This window comes from Sinohyriopsis cumingii, unplaced genomic scaffold (assembly GCF_028554795.1).
Source record: "Sinohyriopsis cumingii isolate HCF-2022 unplaced genomic scaffold, ASM2855479v2 utg000198l, whole genome shotgun sequence".
NCBI lineage: Eukaryota > Metazoa > Mollusca > Bivalvia > Unionida > Unionidae > Sinohyriopsis > Sinohyriopsis cumingii.
The window spans coordinates 4,986,718-5,007,454 of NW_028315875.1; the positions used below are offsets into that span (position 1 = coordinate 4,986,718).

Sequence of the window (20,737 nt, forward strand, 5' to 3'; positions counted from 1 at the left end):
AGTACAAGTGTTACAAAGTGTGGAAAATAAAAAAATACAATAAGGTTATAATGTCCTGAACATCTAATTGGGTCAATTATATATATATATATATATATATATATATATATATATATATATATATATATATATATATATATATATATATATATATATATAAAATCTGTCTTCCCCAATTGTTTTTGTTTAATTGTGCTTAAAAAGTTTGCATTTTCAACAAAATCTAATTCTGAAAAGTCTACATCCATTTGACCCTGCACAGCTACAGGGGAACAGCTGCAGAATCACATATCAACAGGTTTCTCTTTGTAGCAATTACAGTCAATTGGATTCCAACAAACTGACATTGATACTCTGAAATATGATAGCCTTCATGTCCTCCAGTCCAGTAATTGGGTTTTTCATAAAAGGGAAACTGACACAATTTGGCCTGGTCATTTCTGAAACTCCATCCTTGGTGAAGTGACACAGATTTTCTGAAACTCCATCCTTAGTAAAGTGACATCTTCATCCTCAGAGAAGTGAGATTTCTGAAACTCCATCCTTAATGAAGTGACACATTTCTGAAACTCCATCGTTAGAGAAGTGACACATTTCTGAAACTACAGCCTTATTGAAGTGACACAGTATCATCCTTAGTGAAGTGACACAGTATCATCCTTAGTGAAGTGACACAGTATCATCCTTAGTGAAGTGACACAGTATCATCCTTAGTGAAGTGACACAGTATCATCCTTAGTGAAGTGACACAGTATCATCCTTAGTGAAGTGACACAGTATCATCCTTAGCGAAGTGACACAGTATCATCCTTAGTGAAGTGACACAGTATCATCCTTAGTGAAGTGACACAGTATCATCCTTAGTGAAGTGACACAGTATCATCCTTAGTGAAGTGACACAGTATCATCCTTAGTGAAGTGACACAGTATCATCCTTAGTGAAGTGACACAGTATCATCCTTAGTGAAGTCTTGTGGATTATTACTAGTGAATTGTATTCACAAGGACCTATAAAAGGTATAATACTTGCTTTCATATTTACATTGTGTAAATCTTCCATTATTTATGCTGTGTAAAATTTCACATTTTTTTGTGTTTTGCAAATTTTGGTAAATATCTATCTGAAAGTATTTTATACCTAATACTTATGACAACTCGACATAATGGGTAGTTTTCAAAGCTCTACTATGGCTAACTTGCTTAACAGTGCAGAGAAGCACCTACTTCCCCACAAATTTGAAAGTGACAGAACAATGAAGACTCTTACTACCTCATAGGACGGCAGGATACCAGGTCCTAAACCTCACCACTTTTACTGATGCTGAAAGACCACGCCCAGTGGATATCATTCAGTACCTTGTAGCAAGAGGAACCAACCCAGGTGACATCTGAGGACAGCAAAATGGAGGTAGAGGCCTCTATTTCCTTTTTGCGAAGGGAGAAATGCCTCTGTATGGAAATAATCAGACGATAGAGTTTAAAGGCAAAGCAGTAACGATCTATGCTCCTTCACCCCTAATCAAAGCGCTGGGAGAGAAAGCTGTAGACATGCACTTCTCTAGACTGCTCCTAGATGTACCAACTAGTGAACTCACGAGCAAGGTGGAAAGGAATTATGGGGTCAAAGTACTACGATCATATTTGGCCACCTATTGGGAATTTCCTACAGTTTTCACTGGAGTTAGAGTGTTAAGCTTTTCAATAGAAGATGCTAAGAAGATTCCCCCATTTTTTTCTACATCATGGAATTCATGCTAAAGTTCTGGTACAAAGGATGCCAGAACCACCGCCAATGTAACAAATGTGGAGCCACCAGCCACCTACCCAGGGAAGGTAACTACCAGGCACAACCAAACACTTCCAAAAACATGTCCCTGAAGACATATGCCACAGCAGTAACCAAAGCTGTAACAGGGTAACAGTGGATACTGAGATGGAAAAGACGCTACTAACAGTGCTGGAACCGATTGAAGACAACGTAGAGGAGACATTTACAAGTCCACAGCTAGACAGTACAGAAAATCAAATGCAAGACCAATCAGATAAATGGGAGTCAGCAGACCAAACAAGCCCTGCAAGCAAAAGCAAGAGCTAGGAAGCTTCAAAAAAGAAAAGAAAAAAAAGCACCAACAGAAGTGAAGCTGACAGAGAAAAACACAGCTCCCTTCTTCATTCTATAAGAACCGCAATTTGGAGAGGCCAATAAAAACCCACATGTTATAGCCTGTGATAGCGTACAAGCTAGTCCAGAAAAAGGAAAAGAAGAAACACCAGCTGGAACAATCAATTTAGAAGAAGAATCCCAAATTCGTTTACAAAAGAAAGGGAAAGAGGAAAACCAGGGCCAGAAAATGGACACATCTACTTTGATAATACCAATGAAAAGAAAAAGAATGGCATCTACCCCCAAAACTCCTTCTGAGTAGACATAATAGAATTTATAAGGAGCCACAAGTCACCAGAAAAGAAAAAAACAAGAGAGTCTCATCGGGAATCTAAGGAAAAGGAACAAACTAGACATACTGCTAAAAACTATGACATAATTTTAATACAAGAAACACATGGAATGCCAGAGCTTGTGGTGAGGAAACTAGAAGAAAATCTTGATGCTTTAGTCTTCACCAGTAATCACCCAACAGAAAGTAAAGCTGGGGTGGCTACAATTGTTCGGTGGACCGCCAAGGGCTTAAACCTTGAAAGTACCGAATGAACTACAAGGACGCTTAGTCCATATAAAAATGAACTAATGGAATATTTTCAATATATATGGCATAAATCCGAGGAAAATTAACTTCATTACCAATGCAAATCACTATATTCAGCGATATGCTTTATAACCTGCATAATAGAAGGTGATTTTAATTGGATAATGACAGAATTAGATAAAAGCGAAGGATTCATGAAATCCGATTAAAAAACTGCATAAATGGATCCAAATATTTATTTTTAAAAAACTAACAATTTAATAGATGCTTTTAGACACCTAAATAATAAGAGTAGGGAATATATGCATAAATACGATAATAATAATACAGAAAGCTGTTTACATACATTCTATATATCAGAAGGGCAAATTAATGCAATTAAAAAAATGTGTTATCATACAAAAACAAATTTCAGATCATAAATTGGTTTTACTTGACTTCTTTCTCACGAATACAATTAATTGGGGACAGGGTGTGTGGAAAATGAACAGTGCTCTCATGCTCTACAGCTAGTATGTGAACAATGTTCGCACACACCTAAACAATTTAAAATAAAAGCATGCCGGAGATATTATTAACGATTGGGAATTGATTAAAAAGGAGATTAAACGTATAACGAAGTACTTTAGTAAAACAAAAAGACTCCATAAAGAGTGGGTTCAAGAGAAATATTTCAAACTTATAATTACAAATGGACCATTACCAGAGTCAGAAGATGGATTAATTAAACAATGGGAAGAATTAGAAAAAGGAACTACTCAGGTCATAAAAATTAGGGCAGGGAAATATGGGGATTTATATTAAAAGGGTAGGGGAATCTATAGAAGAATGGAAATTAAAAGAGGGGAACATAAAAGATAGAGTCTATTCAGTCAAATGATACAACCTATACTGATAAAAAGGATATGTACTAGAATGTATAAAAAAATATTATGACAATATATATAAAACCCAACATTAATGATGATATAATAAACAACTATTTACGAGAGACTGATTATAAACATATACCATCAGATGCTAGAGAAAATTGTGACAAATTTATTACAGCTGGGGACATTTTGAAAGCAATAAACAGTCTAGAAAAAGGGAAATCCCCAGGATCTGGTGGTTTAGTATCAGACTGGTATATCAAGTTTCAGCACGAGTTAGTAGACACATTAGAACTGCTTTATAATAATACACTTTTAAATGGGGAAATTCCAAAAAGCTTAAGGGAAGGGATTATTACTCTAATATATAAAGGGAAAGGGGATAAGAAAGAATTTAAAAAAAACTGGAGACCTATAACATTACTAAATAATGACTATAAAATTTTAAGTAAAATAATAACCAACAGAATAAGAAATTATTTAGACAATAATATATATAAACCAAAGCATGGGGGGATAGGGAGAACATTATAAACAATACTATATCAATACCCGCCATACTCAATTTTTTAAATATTAAAGGAAAGAAAGGAGTCATGTTTCTGTTTGATCAAGAAAAAGCTTTAGATCAGATAGAGCATGACTTCATTTATAAAACCCTGGAAAATGTGGCTTTGGCTTAAACATTATTAACTGGGTTAAGGCTTTGTATAATAATATTACTTCTAGAGTAATTGTTAATGGTGCCCTTACAGGATAAATAAATCTAAAATGCTTGGTAAGACAGGGCTGCCCCCTGTATATGCTGCTATATGTGATAGCTATAGAATCCCTGAATATGAATATTAATAAGAACACTAACATTCAGGGAGGAAAAAACCAAATTTGAAACAATATTTCAAAACTATATTACATGGAGACGACTGCACTAACTTGAGGGGCCCCGAGTGGCCGAGTGGTCTAAAGCGCTCTCCATTACGGATCACTGCCATCTCACCTCTGTCTGCGTGGGTTCGAGTTTTGGATTCGGCTAATGTGGATATGTGAGAAAGCTTGCCAGTAGCTTCTCGTGGGTCGGTGGTTCTTTCCGGGGTTTTCCCGGGTTCTTCCTCCACCATTAATACTGGCCACCATGTATAGCCTATCGTGTGCTGAAAAATGGCGTTAAACCCTACAACAACAACAACAAAAAGCACTAACTTGACCAGAGACAGATCATCTTTTAAACATCACTCAATTTGGAAAGGCCTCTGGTTCAGCAATCAACCATGGCAAGACAGAAATCTTACTGATAAGCAACCAGCGGGGTAACCACCCTGGGCTGGCTTCAGTCTGATTCAGGAACATGTAAAAGCATTAAGAATAATATTTGGGAAGAACACTACTCACAAGAAGTATCGTGAGTTACTAATCAAGAAAGAAGTGCAAATAGAAATTTGGTTGCACATGAAGATTAACTTAATGGACCGCATACAGGTAGCTAAACGTTACATGTACAGCCAGTTGTATTATATAATGAACATGGTGCAACTTACGTAAGCCATGATTCGTAACATCGAAAGGAAAATACTGAGCTTTATTTGGAACAACAAAATTCACTATGTAAAGAAAAAACATATGCAGATCGAAAGAGAAAGGAGGGTTAGCCCTACCTAACTTAAGTATAAAACAAATATCCAATATTTTAAATAGATTTAAACAGCTGAATAACTTTCCCAAATTACCATGGGAAGCTTTACATTTACATCTATGGTTATCTATGTCGTTTGAACATTGCAATCTACAAGAATAATAAATTAACTAAAGTATTAGAACCTCCTGGATATTGTAAGAAATAACTAATATTTAAATACAGGCATACTTTAGGAATATGGGATAGAGGGAAGAACACTTATGCTATATTAAATGATATGGCTTCCCAGGAGAAACAAGAGATATAATTTCGCTATCCAAATCTAAACTGGTTAGCCATATGGAAAAACTGGGCAGGTATAGGATCGGCCTCTATACAAAATAGGCTCTTCCTATACCTGCACGATAAGTGGCTAACAGGCTAGGCTGCCTTCAAGAGGCATATTATAAGTGTTATACCACATTGTAGATGATGCGGCAATCATTTGGATTCAACGGATCACTTAGTACCCAGGTGTCCTAAAATAAATATGAAAGACAGGAGGTAAAGAATAAAATTTTCAATAAATACGGTATACTAGAAGATAAGCAAGTTATATTTACAAATAATATTAATGACAGGAAGATTTATAATAAATTAATACATTATATTAACTCCATAATCAAGATTGCAATGGAAGACTTTAAAATCAAATAATATCCACCTTCAAAGTAATTTAGATACTAGTATACCCTAAAGAGGTCCGTGTACTTAACTAACAAATTATCTATAACTACCTCGTATAATTAACATATTATTTAGAACAACAATTACACATGCAGTGGACAGGGATATGGCCTTGCTGAATAAGGAACAGATGGTGGAAAGACGCCTAAGCTACGTGACTCACGTTCTGGTAGTACGGGTCGTACCGGATCTCCCCAAAAGCAAGATCAGCAACAAGAACATTACGAAAACAGAAACACGGAGAACAGACTAGCAAACAATACAAGGTATAGATACAAACAACATGCACACGCTTAACATGCAAATATCGTTTTCAATCCTTTTCTATCTATCCTACACAAGCACATACACATACACTAAAATTGTATTTAGGTTCCAAACGACCGGGAAGCATGGTACCGACACGAAGAGCTCACAAGTATCACCACCAAACTACCCGATCCATAACGTAACCATTAATTAAGTAACAACTTAAAGAATTTGATCTCTAATAGCCAGTCCGTACAAAAAAAAAAGATAATTTACAAAACAAATAGCACGCACATAAAGCAAACACCGGACAACACTGATCCCTGGCAAAAGGATCACTCTTTGTATTAAAACTCCAAGAACAGCCGAAGTCAAGAAGATTCTAAACACTAGAGTAGGGCGGTGTATAAACCCTAAATCAAAATTAATTAAACCAAAATTCTAATAAACGTAATATAAACAAAACTCATCCGATGGGGGAAAACAAAAAACACAAAATCTTTTAGCTTTTGGCACTAGGGGGTCCCTTTCATGATGCGAGTCTGAGAGGGACCACACCAATAAACAGTAGAGCCAAATGGCACAGATAGGTAAGTGAGGATCAAAGACAATCTTTTTGTTTCGAAAGATGTTTGGATAACAGAAAAAAAGATACTTCAGATATCTTCAGCAGCAGTCAGACAGCTTGTAAAGGTACGTTTTCAATATTATGATATATATTATATATATTCTTTCAAGGCATTTTATATATGAATTTATTGTATTGTGACCAGTATCACAATAAGAGCGCAAAACAGACCTTTAGTCTAGAACACAATAACAACATTAGGCTGGGTAATAAGACTTGAAAGATATTCTCCATATGAAAGATACACAGTTACAAGTCCAATCTTGGTAGACGTTTCATTGAACATGTAATGTTAGATACTTCAACCGCATATTTGTTCATTTCAGAAGCATTTGAGGAGAATTAAGTAAAAAAGAACCTCTAAAATATATACTACGAATATTGGACACTGGTAGGAAGAATACAAAAGGCACAATTCTGGCGGAAATTGTTTTTAAGTAAATTCCTGGAAACCTGGTGGATTAGTGTTAGAAACGTCACAAATACATTTTCCATCTGCTTTGCAGAAACCCATGTTTCAAACACTTTCTTATAATCCCACTTACTATACTCATACAGTAATATATTTCATATCTAGGTTGTACTTGAACACAGAGTTCATCTTTGCTGTAACCTGACTGACTTTTGTCCCAGAGAGAAAAGTGGCTTTATTGAGCAATACAGAACATCAAGGACACTTTTTGTAATGGCTAGGATTTGAAGAGGCAAAGGTTGATAGTGACAGAAGTATACTAGGAGATTGTAACACACCACACAAAGAAACTAAATACATGAAATCGCCAGTAGCTGGTAAAGAACAGAATGACTTGTCTGTTTATACCTTTGACTCAGAAAACACTCATGGTGAAGCTAAGGTTCAGGTCGAGAGAGAAGAATGTCAAGACAACACAAGTCTAGATAGGTCAGTGATAAAGACTCACTTATTAGGTATGAACGTAACAAATACCTAACATTTTGGAAGCCTAGTAAGCTCCAATAACTTTATCCATTTCTTAAAAATATAAAGCAATGAAGTGTAGTTAAAGAAAGCACAAAAGGACCTGACATAAAACATTGCACAAAATGGGACATGTCGGTGGAAAATATGTCCTAAATATAATAAAAGTATATTTCCACGATAATGAATTTTCAATATAAATTATTCAATTTTTCTCACTAGCAGATAAAATTCATAATTCGTTTGGTCTTACACAATATTTAATAACAGTTCTATGCATTTGTATACACCGGTCAATACCTTTCTGATACACTCTTAATAACACTGGAATAAACCGGTTTGAACCTATTTGGAACCAAGTTAAACTTTTTTGAAATGGATGGAACAGGTCTGAACCGTAATGAGCCGGTCTGACGCGCTTAAACCAGGTCAAAACCTGTCCAATACGGCCTTAAACCGTACAATCTACTTCAATGAAACCAGTTTGAACAGGTTTTGAAACTAAATAACATGGTTTGAATTGATTTGAAACCGATACAACCGGTTTGACCCGAATTTAACCGATTTGAACCTTTTAAATGCTGTCAAAACCTGTACAATACATCCTTTAACCATGACATCCGCTCGGAATAAACCCGTTTTAGCCGGTTTGGAACCTGAATAAACTGGTTTGAACTGGTTTAAAACAAACAGAATCGGTTTCAACCAGATCGATGCGGCTTAAAACCCTAAAAATAGTCAAAAACTTCCACTGCACGCTTATATCATAAAATCGACCTAGAATGAACCGGTTTGAATAGCTTTTAACCTGGATAAACTAGGTTGAACGATTTCAAAGGATGGAACCGGTTTGAATGGATTGGACCGGTTTTAACCGCTTAGGTTTACAACGGTTTTGAACCAAAATAACCTGGTCTGAATTCGTTAGAAACGGATGAAACATGTTTGAACCTGATTGAACCGGTTTCAACCGCTTAAAACCGTTCAGGACCTTATAATACAGCCTTTAACCATGAGATGAGCTTGTAATAAACCGGTTTTAACCATGATAACCGGTTTGAACTGGTTTAAAACGGATGGAACCGGTTTGATCCTGATTGACCCGGTATGAAGCGCTTAAAACCGGACAAAACCTGTCCAATACGGTCTTAAACCATACAATCTTCATGGAATAAACTGGTCCGAACATATTTTGAACCTGGATAAACTGGCTCGAACTAGTTTGAAACGAATGGAACCGGTATGAACCAGATTCAATCGGTTTGAACCGCTTTAAACCGGTCAAAACCTGTCCAATAAGACATAAAAGATGCAATCGGCTTGGGATAAACCGGATTGAATCGGTTTTAAACCAAGATAAACTGGTTTGAAACGGATGGAACCGGTTTGAACCAGATTAAACCGGTATGAACTGATTAAATGTGGTCAAAACCGTACAATTCTGCATTTAAACATGAAATTGATTGGAATAAACCGGTTTGAACCGGGTTTGAACCAGGATAAATTGGTGTGAACTGTTTTAAAATGGAAGGAACTGGTTTGAACCGGATTGAACCCCTAAAACCCGGTCAAAACCTGTCAAATTCAGCCTTAAGCCTTAAAATCACTTTGATGAAACCGGTATGAACCGGTTTTGAATCTAAATTACCTGATTTGAACTGGATTGAAATGGATGCAACCGGTCTGACCCGGTTTGAACCGATTAAATGCTGTCAAAACCTTTCCAATACACAATTATCCCATACAACTGGCCTGGAATAAACAAGTCTGAACAGGTATTCAGCATGTATAAACTGGTTTGAACTGGTTTGAAACGGATGGAACCAGTTTCACGCGGAATGAACCAGTTTGAACACGCTTCAAACCAGTCAAAGCCTGTCAAATACATCCTTGAAGGATAAAATCGACTTGGAATAAACCAGGATAAACTGATCTGAACTGATTTGAAACGGATGTAACCGATGTGAACCAGATTGAACCTGTTTCAAGCGATTAAAACCGATCAAAACCAGTCCAATTACCCCATAAACCATAAAGTCTTGTTCGATGAAACCGGTTTGGACAGGTTTTGAAACAAAATAAAAAGGTCTGAACTGTTTTATAATCGTTGGAACCGGACTGAGACATTTTGAACAGCTTAAAGCGGGTGAAAACCTGTCCAATACAGACTTAAACCATAACATCTAATTGGAAGAAACCGGTTCTGAACCAGGAAAAACTGGTTTGAAAGGGATGGAACCAGTTTTAATCCTGACTGACCCGGTTTGAACCGCTCAGAACTGTTCGAAACATTTATAATACATCGTTAAACCATAACATCGGCTTAAAACAAATTGGTTTGAACCGGTTTTGAACCTGGATAAACTGGTTTGAACCAATTTGAACTGGACGGAACCGGTTTGAACCGCTTAACACCGGTCAATACCTGCCCAATTTAACCTCAGCCATAAAATCGGCTTAGCCTAATCCGGCTGAATGCGGTTTTTAACAGGACTAACTGTTTTGAACTAAGTTGAATCGGATAAAACCGGTTTGAACCGGATTCAATCGGTTTGAACCTAATAAAACGACTCAAAACCTGTTCAACGCACCCTAAAACCATCATGTCGGGAAGGAATAATCCAGTTTGAACTAGTTTACCACCAGGATAAACTGGTTGAAACAGATAGAACCGATTTGATCCGGATCGAACCGATTTGAACCACTTAAAACCGGTCAAAACATGACACATACTCCCTTGCGCAATTAAATCGGCTTGGAATAATCCAGTTTGAGCCGGTTTAGAACCAGGATAAACTGGTTTGAACTTGTTTGAAACGACTGGAACCAGTTTAATCCGGATTGACCCGATTTCAACTGCTTAAAACCGGACAAAACCTGTTCAATACAGCCATACACCATGAAATCTGCTTGCAATCAACCGGTTAGAACCGATTTTATACCAAGATAAAATGCTTTTAACTAGTAAGATACGGATGGAACCGGTTTGAACAAGATTGAACCGGTTTGAACCGCTCAAAACTTGTCTAATAAGAGTTTAAACCATAAAATAAGCCTTGAATGAACCGGTTTTTAACCAGGTCAAACTGGTTTGGAAAGGTTTGACCGGTTTGAACAGTATTGAACCGGTTCGATACGCTTAAACCAGGTCAAAACCTGTCCAATACAGCAAAAAAAAAGCCATAAAATCTAGATCGATGAAACCGGTTTGAAGCGGTTTTAAACCAAAGTAACCAGGTTGAACTGATTCAAAACAAATGGAATCGGTTTGAACCAGGCTGAACTGATTTGAACTGCTTTAAAAAGGTCAAAACCTGTCAAATTCATCGTTTATCCATGAAATCAGATTGCAATAAATCGGTTTCAGCCAGGTTTGAACCGGAATAAAGTGGTTTGAACTGGTTTGAAACGGTCAAAACCTTTCCAATACAAGCTTAAAATAAACAATTGGCATGGAATAAACGGGTTCGAACCAATTTTGAGCCAGGATAAACTGGTTAGAACCGATTTTAACCGGATGGAACCGGTTTGATCAGGATTGAACCGGATTGAACTGGTTTGAACCGATTACAGCCGGTCAAAACCTGTCCAATACAGCCTAAACTTAAAACTGTGTTCAATGAAACCGGTGTGAACAGGTGTTAAACCAGAAAAAAATTTAAACTGGTTTTGAATGGTTTGAAACGGATGGAACTAGCTTGGTCCTAATTGACCCGGTTTGAACCGCTTTAAACCGTTCGAAAAATGCCTAATACGGCCTTAAAACATAAAAACGGCTTCGAATAAATCGATTTGAACAGGTTTTTTAATTGAATAAACTGGTTTGAACTAGTTTGAAACATATGGAACAGGTATGAACCGGATTGATCCGGTTCAACCACTTAAAACCGATTAAAATCCTGTACAATACAGCCCCAAACCACGAAATCGGATTGGCAATAACCGGTTTTAACCGATTTGGAACCAGGATAAACTGGTTTGAAACGGGTGGAACCTGTTTGAAACTGATCAAACCGATTTATTCCGCTTAATACCGGTGAAAGTCTGTTCAACACAGTCTTAAACCATAAAATATACTTCGATGAAGCCGGTTTGAACCGGTTCTAAACCAGAACAGACTGGACCGGTTTGGTCTGGTTTGAAACGGATGGAACCGGTTTGACGCGGATTGAATCAGTTTGATCCCCTAAAAGCCGGTAAAACTTGTACATTACTGACTTAAACCATGCAATCGGCTTGGGATAATCCGGCTTGAACCGGTTTTGAATCAGGATAAACTGGATTGAAGCGGTTTGAAACGGATGAAACCGGTTTGAACCGCTTAAAACCGCTCATATCCTGTGCAGATAAGCCACAGCCAAAACATCGGCTTTGAATAAACCGGTTTGAAGCGGTTTGAACGGGATGAACTGTTTTGAACTTGCATGAAACGGATGGTACCTGTTTGAACCGGATTGATCCGGTTTGAACCTCATGAAACCGGTCAAAAACATGTCCAATACTCAGTTGAAACATACAATCTGCTTGGAATTAACCGGTTTGAACTGGTTTAAACCCAGGTTTGAAACGGATGGAACCGGATTGAACCAGTCTGAATCGCTTAAAACCGGTCAATCTGTCCAATACACCCGTAAGCAATAAAATCGGCTTGGAAAAAGCCGGTTCAAACCGGATTTAAACCACAATATACTTCTTTGAAACTTATACAACCTATTTGAACTGGATTGAACCGATTTCAAGCGCTTTAAACCGATTAAAACCTGTCCAATAAATACTTTAACCATGAAACCTGCTGGGAATAAACCGGTTTCAATCGATTTTGAAACAAGATAAATTTCTTTGAATTGGTTTGAACCGGATGGATGCTGTTTGAACCTTATTTGACCGGTTTGAAAAGCTTAAAACCGGTCAAACCTATCATATATATCCTTAAAACATAAATTCGGCTTCCTTAGAAACCGGTATGAACTTGTTTTGAACCAGGATAAACTGGTTTGAACTGGTTTGAAACGAATAGAACCGGTTTGCTCGGGAATGAATCGGTTTGAACCGCTTAAAACCGGTCAAAACCTGTCCAATACAACTTAAACCATAAATTCGGCTGGAATAAACCGGTTTGAAAAGATCTTGAATTAGGATGAACTGGGTTGAACTGGTTTGAAACGGATGGTACTGGTTTTAACCGGATTGAACCGGTTTCAACCGCTTGAAACCAATCAAATCCTGTCTAGTATATTCTTTAAGTATAAAATAATCTTGAAATAGACCGGTTTGAACTGGTTTTGAGCCATGATAAGCTGGTTTGAACTGGTTTGAAATGGATGAAACCCGATTGAACAGGATTGAACCCGGTTTCAGCCGCTTCAAACTGGTCTAAACCTATCCAGTGGCGCACTAAGTCATGCATTCAGCTTGGAATAACCTGGTTTCAACTGGCTTAGCAGCAGGTTAAACTAGTTTTAGCTGGTTTGACACGGATGGAACCGGCTCGAGCCGGTTTAAATCGACTTCTGCCGATCGGTCAAGTTCTCTCCAATATCGCCTTAAGTCATAAAATTGGCTTGGAATAAACAGGTTTGAAGTGGTTTTGAACCAGGATCAGCTGGCTAGAACTGGTTTGAAACGGATGGAGCCGGTTTGAACCTGATTGAACCGGTTTCAACGGCTTAAAACCGGTCAAAATCTGTCCAATGTCCCCTTAAATCATAAAATCGGCGTACAATACACCCGTTTGAATTACTTTAGAACTAGTACAAACTGATTTGAACTCGTTTGAAACGAATGGAACCAGTTTTAAGCGAGTTAAACCGGTTTGAACCGCATAAGACCGTTTAAAACCTGTCAAATAGAGCCTTAAGTCATAACGTCTGCTTGAAATAAACTTGTTTCAACTGGTTTTGAAACAGAGTAAACTTGTTTGAACTGGTTTAAAACGTGTTGAACGTTTGAATCCGGATTTAACCGGTTTGAACAGCTAAAACATGTATAAAAAATCTGTCAAATAGATCCTAAAATCATAAACTAGGAACGGAATAAACCGATTTGAGCTCGTTTTGAACCAGGATGAACTGGTTTGGACGGGCTTGAAACGGATGGAACCGGTTTGAACCAGACTAAACCGGTTTGAACCCTTGAAACCCTCAAAACCTGTCCAATTTATCTTTAAATCATAAAATCGGCTTGTAATATACCGATTTTAAATGTTTTTTAACAAGTATAAACAGGTTTGAACTATCTGAAACTGATGGAACCGGACTGAACCAGATTTAACCTTTCTGAACAGAGTGAAACCGCTTAATACCTGTCCAAAGACTCATTAAGCCAAAGAATAGGCCAGAATAAATCGGTTTGAACTGGTTTGGAACCAGGATAAACTGTTGTGAACTGGTTTACATCGGATGGAAACGGTCTTAACCAGATTCAACCGGTCTGAACCGCTTAAAACTGGTCAAAGCCTTTCCAATAGAATTTAAAGTCGTAAAATCGGCTTGGAATAATTGGTTTGAACTGGTTTTGAACCAGGATAAACTGCTTTTAACTGATTTGAAAGGGATATGGCCGATTTGAACCGGAATGAACCTGTCTGAACCGCTTAAGACCGGTCAGAACCTGACCAATTCGCGGTAACTGTTCTCAACTGGTTTTAGTGGATGGAACCGGTTTAAACCGGATTGAACCGGTTTGATTTGCTTAGAATCGTTCTAAACATGTTCATTGTGGTCTGAAAGCATGAAATCGGCTTGGAATAAACGCGTTAAGCTGGTTTTGTACCATGATTAACTGATTTGAACTGGCTTGAAACTAATGGAACTGGTTTGAACCGGATTCAACCTGTTTAAACCGCTTAAAAGAAGTCAAAACCTGTTTTATAGAGACTTAAATCATAAAATCCTCCTGAAATAAACCGGCTTGAACTGGTTCTGAACCAGCATCAACTGGTTTGAACTGGTTTAAAACGGATGAAACCGGTTTGAAGCGGACTGAATCGGTTTGAACCGCGTAAAACCGGTCAATACCTGTGTATTATAACCTTGAAGCATAAAGTCGACTTGGAATAAACCGGTTTGAGCTGGTTTTAAGCCAGGATAAACTGGTTTGAAACAGATGGAACCTGTTTGAACCGGATTGGACCGGTTTGAACCGCTTAAAACATGTCAAAAGCTGTTTCATGGAGACTTATAGCATAAAATCATCTTGGAATAAACCGATTCGAACTGGTTTCGAACCAGGATAAACTGGATTGGACTGTTTTCAAACGGATGGAACGGGTTACAACCGGGTTGAACCGGTTTGAACACTCAAAACCGGTCAGATCCTGTCAAATTGAGACTCAAACCATAAAAGAGGCTTCGAATAAATCGGTTTGAACTGGTTTTGCACCTTTATTAACGGGTTGGAACTTGTCTGAAACGGATGGAACCAGTTTGAACCCGACTGAATCGGATTGAGCCGATTTGATCCGCTTCAAACTGGTCTAAACCTATTTATTAGAGACTTAAACCATAACATCTGCTTGGAATAAACCGGTTTGAACTTATTTTGAACCAGTATAAACTGGTTTGAAATGTTTGGAATAGGTTTGAACCGGATTCAACCGGTTTCAACCACTTGAAACTGGTCAAAACTTGTTTATTAGATCCTAGAAGCATAAACTCTGCTAGGAATAAAACAGTTTAAACTGGTTTCCATCCAGGATAAACTGGTTTCAACTGGTTTAAAAGGGACGGAACCGGTTTGAAGCAGATTGAACCGTCTTGAAACCTTTTAAAACCCGTCGAATAAATTTCTAATCCATCAAGTCGGCTTAGAACAATCCGGCTTGAACTGGCTTTTAACCAGGATAAACTGGTCTGAACTGGTCAAAAGCGGATGAAACCGATTTGAACCGGAAATACCTAGTTTGTTTTGTTTAAAACAGGTCAAAACCTGTATATTAAAGCCTTAAAACATAAAATCGGCTTGGAATAATTCGATTTTAATTGGTTTTGAACCACGATAAACCTGGTTTGGAACGGATGGAAGCGGTTGTAACCGGATTGAACCGGTTTAAACCACTTGAAACCGGTCAAAAGCTATTTAATAGAGTCTTAAATCATATAATCGGCTTTGAACTAGTTTTTAACCAGGATAACATGGTTTGACCTGTTTTGAAACGGATGGAACCTTTATGAACCGGATTGGAACCTCTTAAAACCTTTTAAACCTATCGAATCGGTTTCTAAACCATATAATCGGCTTAGAACAAATCGATTTTAACTGGTCATGAAACAGGATAAACTTGTTTGAACTGGTTTGAAGCGAATGGAACCGATTTGAACGGGATTGAACCGCTTTGAACCGGTCAAATCTTGTTCATTAGATCATTAAAGCATAAGATGTGCTTGTAATAAACCGGTTCGAACTGATTCTGAACCAGAATAAACTGGATTTAACTGCTTTGAAACGGTGGAACAGGTTTGTACTGGACTGAACAGATTTGAAACGCTTGAAATAGGTCAAAACTTTGTTTAATATATGCATAAAGCATAAAATCGGCGTGGAATAAACTGGTTTGATCTGGTTTTGAACCAGCACGTACTGTTTTGAACTGTTTTGAAACGGATGAAACCCGTTTGAACCAGATTAAACCGGTTTGAACCGCTTAAAATGGTCAAAATCTGTTCAATACATCCTTAAGTCATAAAATAGACTTAGAATAAACTTATTTGAACTAGTTTTGAACCAGGATAAACTGTTTTGGACTGGTTTGAAACGGATAGAACCGATTTGGACAGCTTGAAACCGGTCAAAACCTTTCCAATAGATCTTTAAGTCATAAAATCATCCTGGAATGAACCAGTCTGAACTGGTTTTGAACCAAGATAAACTGGTTTCAACTTGGTTGTAATTGATGGACCTGGCTCGAACCGGTTTGAACCGCTTAAAACCGGCCTAAACCTGTCCAACGGCCTCTTAAGTCATATAATTGGCTTGGAATAAATCGGTTTGAACTGGTTTCGAGCCAGGATAAACTGGTTTGAACTGGTTTGTAACGGATGGAACCGGTTTGAACCTCTTAAAACCGGTCAAAAGCTGTTTAAAAGAGTATTAAGTCACATAATTGGCTTGGAATAAACCGGTTTGAACTGGTTTTGTACCAGGATAACCTAGTTTGAACTGGTTTAAAACTAATGGAACCGTTTTGATCCGGATTGAACCGTTTAGAACCGCTTGAAACTTTTTAAACCCATCGGATAGGTTTATAAGTTATAAAATCGGCTTAGAAAATATCAGTTTGGACCGGTTTTGAACCAGGATAAACTGGTTTGAACTGGTTTGAAGCGGATGGAACCGATTTGAACCGGTTTGAACGGCTTTACACTGGTCAAAACATGTTCATTAGATCATTAAAGCATAAACTCGGCTTGGAATAAACCGGTTTGAACTGGTTCTGAACAGGATAAACTGGTTTGAAATGGATGGAACCAGATTGAACCTGTTTGAACTGCTTAAATCCGGTCAAAACTTGTTTATTAGATCCTTAAAGCATTAAATCTGCTTGGAATACACCGGTTTAAACTTGTTTTCAACTAAGATAAACTGGTTTGGACTGGCTTGAAACGGTAGGAACCGGTATGAACCGGATTAACAGGTTTTTTTCCCCTCTTAAAACGGGCCAAAACCTGTTTAATAGAGACTTAAAGCATAAAATCTGCTTGGAATAAACCGGTTTGTTCTGGGATTGAACCAGGATAATCTGGGTTGAAATATTTTGAAACTAATGAAGAGGGTTTGACCGGATTAAACCGGTTTGAACCGCTTAAAACCGGTCAAAATCTGTCCAATAGAGACCTGAGATATAAAATAGGCTTTGAATAAACCGGTTTGCGCTGGTTTTGAACCAGGATAAACTGATTTGAACTGGTTTGAAACGAATGGAACCCTTTTGAACCGTATTCAACCGGTTTGAACCGCTTAAAACCGGTCAAAACTTGTCCAATAGAGCCTTAGGCAATAAAATCGGCTTGGAATAGATTGTTTCGAAGTGGTTTTGAAAGAGAATAAGCTGGTTTGAAATGCTTTGAAACGGATGGAACCATTTTGAACCGCTTTAAACCAGTCGAAACATGTCCAATAGAGCCTAAATCCATAGTTTCATAAAGTTCCACACTCATAGATTTGAAACTGCAGTTTATACAAGTGACTGTAGCTGTAATGCACAATCCCATTCGCTTGTCAATGTCGGAACGTCACTCATACGTGTTAATTTTTTTAATCAATAATTACATTTTCATCCGATTCTTGTGATGACTGACTTCATTCTTCTTGAAGTTCGGGGTTTTCTTTTATTCTAGGTCTCAAGGTGTATGGTAGTACACTTGCTGAAGAGACGTTGCTAGCCTGGACGACATGACAGGTTTCATCGGGAGTCAGCCGCACCAAATGTTGTATCAACATCAACTTCATAGGTGTTTCGGTGGGTTGCAAGAAATGGATGTCGCTTTTTAAACTGTGTCTTTCTCCATCCCTGATCTATTTTGCATGATTTTTTGTGTACTTTAGAGTTGAGTGTATGCATGTTACAATCACTAGGAAAATTAACTTCTCTGAAAGGCAGCAGCTTCAGCAACAATATGAGCTGGCCAATGTAAAAATGACCCAAATGTGACCTTCTTATGGGTCTTAAAATACAATGTTCATACATGCTGTCTTATCAGCAGATCTTCTGATTCTTTTTATTGAATTTCACTGTTAAAGTTTCCCAAATGAATTGGTTCTGTTTACAAACATTGGTCTATATATTTGGGATTACCTGAGGAGTTGTCTCCCTTATACTCTACCTCCGATTTCTCTGTTGCAGCATAGGTTTGACCTTTATTAAATCAGTGAGAGAGTACTGTTAAATCAGTAAGAGAGTAGTTAAATCAGTGAGAGAGTACTGGTCAGTTTATCTATTATGTGCATCGTTATTATTCTTTCAAGTACTTAGCATAAACTTTCTGCAGTTATTTTACAAGAGATTCAGCATGGCTTCTTTTACATCTTTTATTCACTAGAATTTCAGATTTCATGCAGAATTGTATTATTTGTGCTGTGAGATATCTCTGATATCATCAGGCACTAACAATACAGTGTGTATTAGCTGTGAAAAATGATGAAACTATGAATACATAAGGAAATTGTATGTTTCAGTGGGGAAAGTAATGGATGAAGTATGAAGCTGTCTCATAGCTGTTGCTCTGATTGATGGTTTTCTGTCATCGATAAATGCAATAAATTATAGGAAACAAACAATTTTGAATTTTACGCATATTAAGGTTGCGTTTTATTCAGAATTGCCCAGAGATTGAAAATAAGAAGATTTCCCCTTAATCAGACTGCTATTTGAATTCTCAAGGTCTCACTGGATAGTTTCGTATTTCCCCCCCCCCCATTTTTAAGGTAGAAAGTATGAGCCTAATTATCACAATCCTAGCATTTATAAACTCACACATAAGCTAAATCTGTAATGTGGTTTACATTTACTTTAAGTTAGGCTTGAAAATGGGTTGGTGTGTTTGGTGACAGCCAGTTACATTTAGACTAAAGGAAATAAAGTGCGTAACTTGGGCTGCAAAGGAGCAGCCGGCTGAGCTTACGTATTTACGTGTGTTTGCTACAGAGTTAAATACCTAAGAATCTAGATGATTAATGGGTGATGAAAAATATGCTCACTTATCAAAGTACAAGTGAATTTTAAAGATGAATAAGCTACATACTGATTATTTTAGCCGCCTTGTCGCAGGAAAATTTTAAAATTAGCTCTTTGCTGCCAAAAAGGAATGTAAAATAGAGGGGTTGATGGTTGGTAGTATCGGTTCAGTATAAAAGCCACCAGTTTCAAAAGGAATTAACCCTAATACCTAAGTCAGAATCTTAGAAGCATCCTTCTAACAAAAATTATAGATTTTATTTGTATCTTTAATGTAAAATTATTATCATTTTTCTGTAATAGGTCATTGTCGGATGCAAATTTGCAAAAACTAACTGTCCAGTGATACGTAAAGGCGTAATGTTAAATTCCTGTTTGAGGTCACATAGGCCAACACATGTGTAACATATAGCTTCATGTTATTTCCAGTTTGAGGCCATATCGCATGACTATGTTACTGTGGGCAGGCATAGTTGTAATCAGATATATTAATTTTAGTACAAAAAAAGGATATACGTTTTTGTGTTCCTTTTAAATGAGTTGCAGTTAACTGCGGCCAGGAGGCTTTAGCAATAGCATTTTGTTACACTTTTGTACACAAAGAATGTGAACTTAAGGTAACATATATTTAATGAAAATATAGGTAGGTATTTGAAAGTCTCAGTTTTACTGTATTAATTTAACACTACAATATTCTGGAGGCCTGTACTAATATGTAAAAGTTATGCTATTGTTCCCTCTTTTCTATCTGCCAAGATGACAACCAATAAAATAAGATACATATTTGGGAAATTATATACAAAGTTTAAAACTTAACCGTTTGCTTTATTTTGGCTTTGTAATATCAATTTCTAGGTCGATACAAATATTTTCTAGTATCAGCAGCAAGCTGAAATAAACTTTTTGAAACATAATAAAGTTAAAAGGTTGAATTCCTGTAGAAACAGCCATGTAAAGTTTCGCAAACATAACCGTTTTTCTGTTTTATTTGTTTGTCTTGTCTATGTTTTGTAACTGCCTTTTGAAAAAAGACTCATAAAGAGACGAAAGCGCTCAGGCTAGCTAGATACTAGTTTCGCACTGTTCGTTGTCAGTTTATTGCATATATATATATATATATATATATATATATATATATATATATATATATATATATAGAGAGAGAGAGAGAGAGAGAGAGAGAGAGAGAGAGAGAGAATACAGATCATATGGCAAATAACATCCTTTCAAGTACATTGGATTCAGCAAGGGATCACGTGTGTCAGGGATTGATTAAGATAAATGCAACAAACAGTGCAAAACTAGTATCTAATTAG

General features: G+C 37.2%; 1 long non-coding RNA gene across 1 annotated transcript; it reads left to right on the top strand.

Annotated features, from left to right (window-relative positions):
* Positions 1–286: 286 nt before the first annotated feature.
* On the top strand, positions 287–20,470 carry LOC149774608 (uncharacterized). The gene is made up of 4 exons (XR_016416797.1): positions 287–1,017; positions 6,012–6,202; positions 7,391–7,714; positions 18,085–20,470. It is a non-coding gene; the product is annotated as an uncharacterized LOC149774608 (long non-coding RNA).
* The last annotated feature ends 267 nt before the right edge of the window (positions 20,471–20,737 follow it).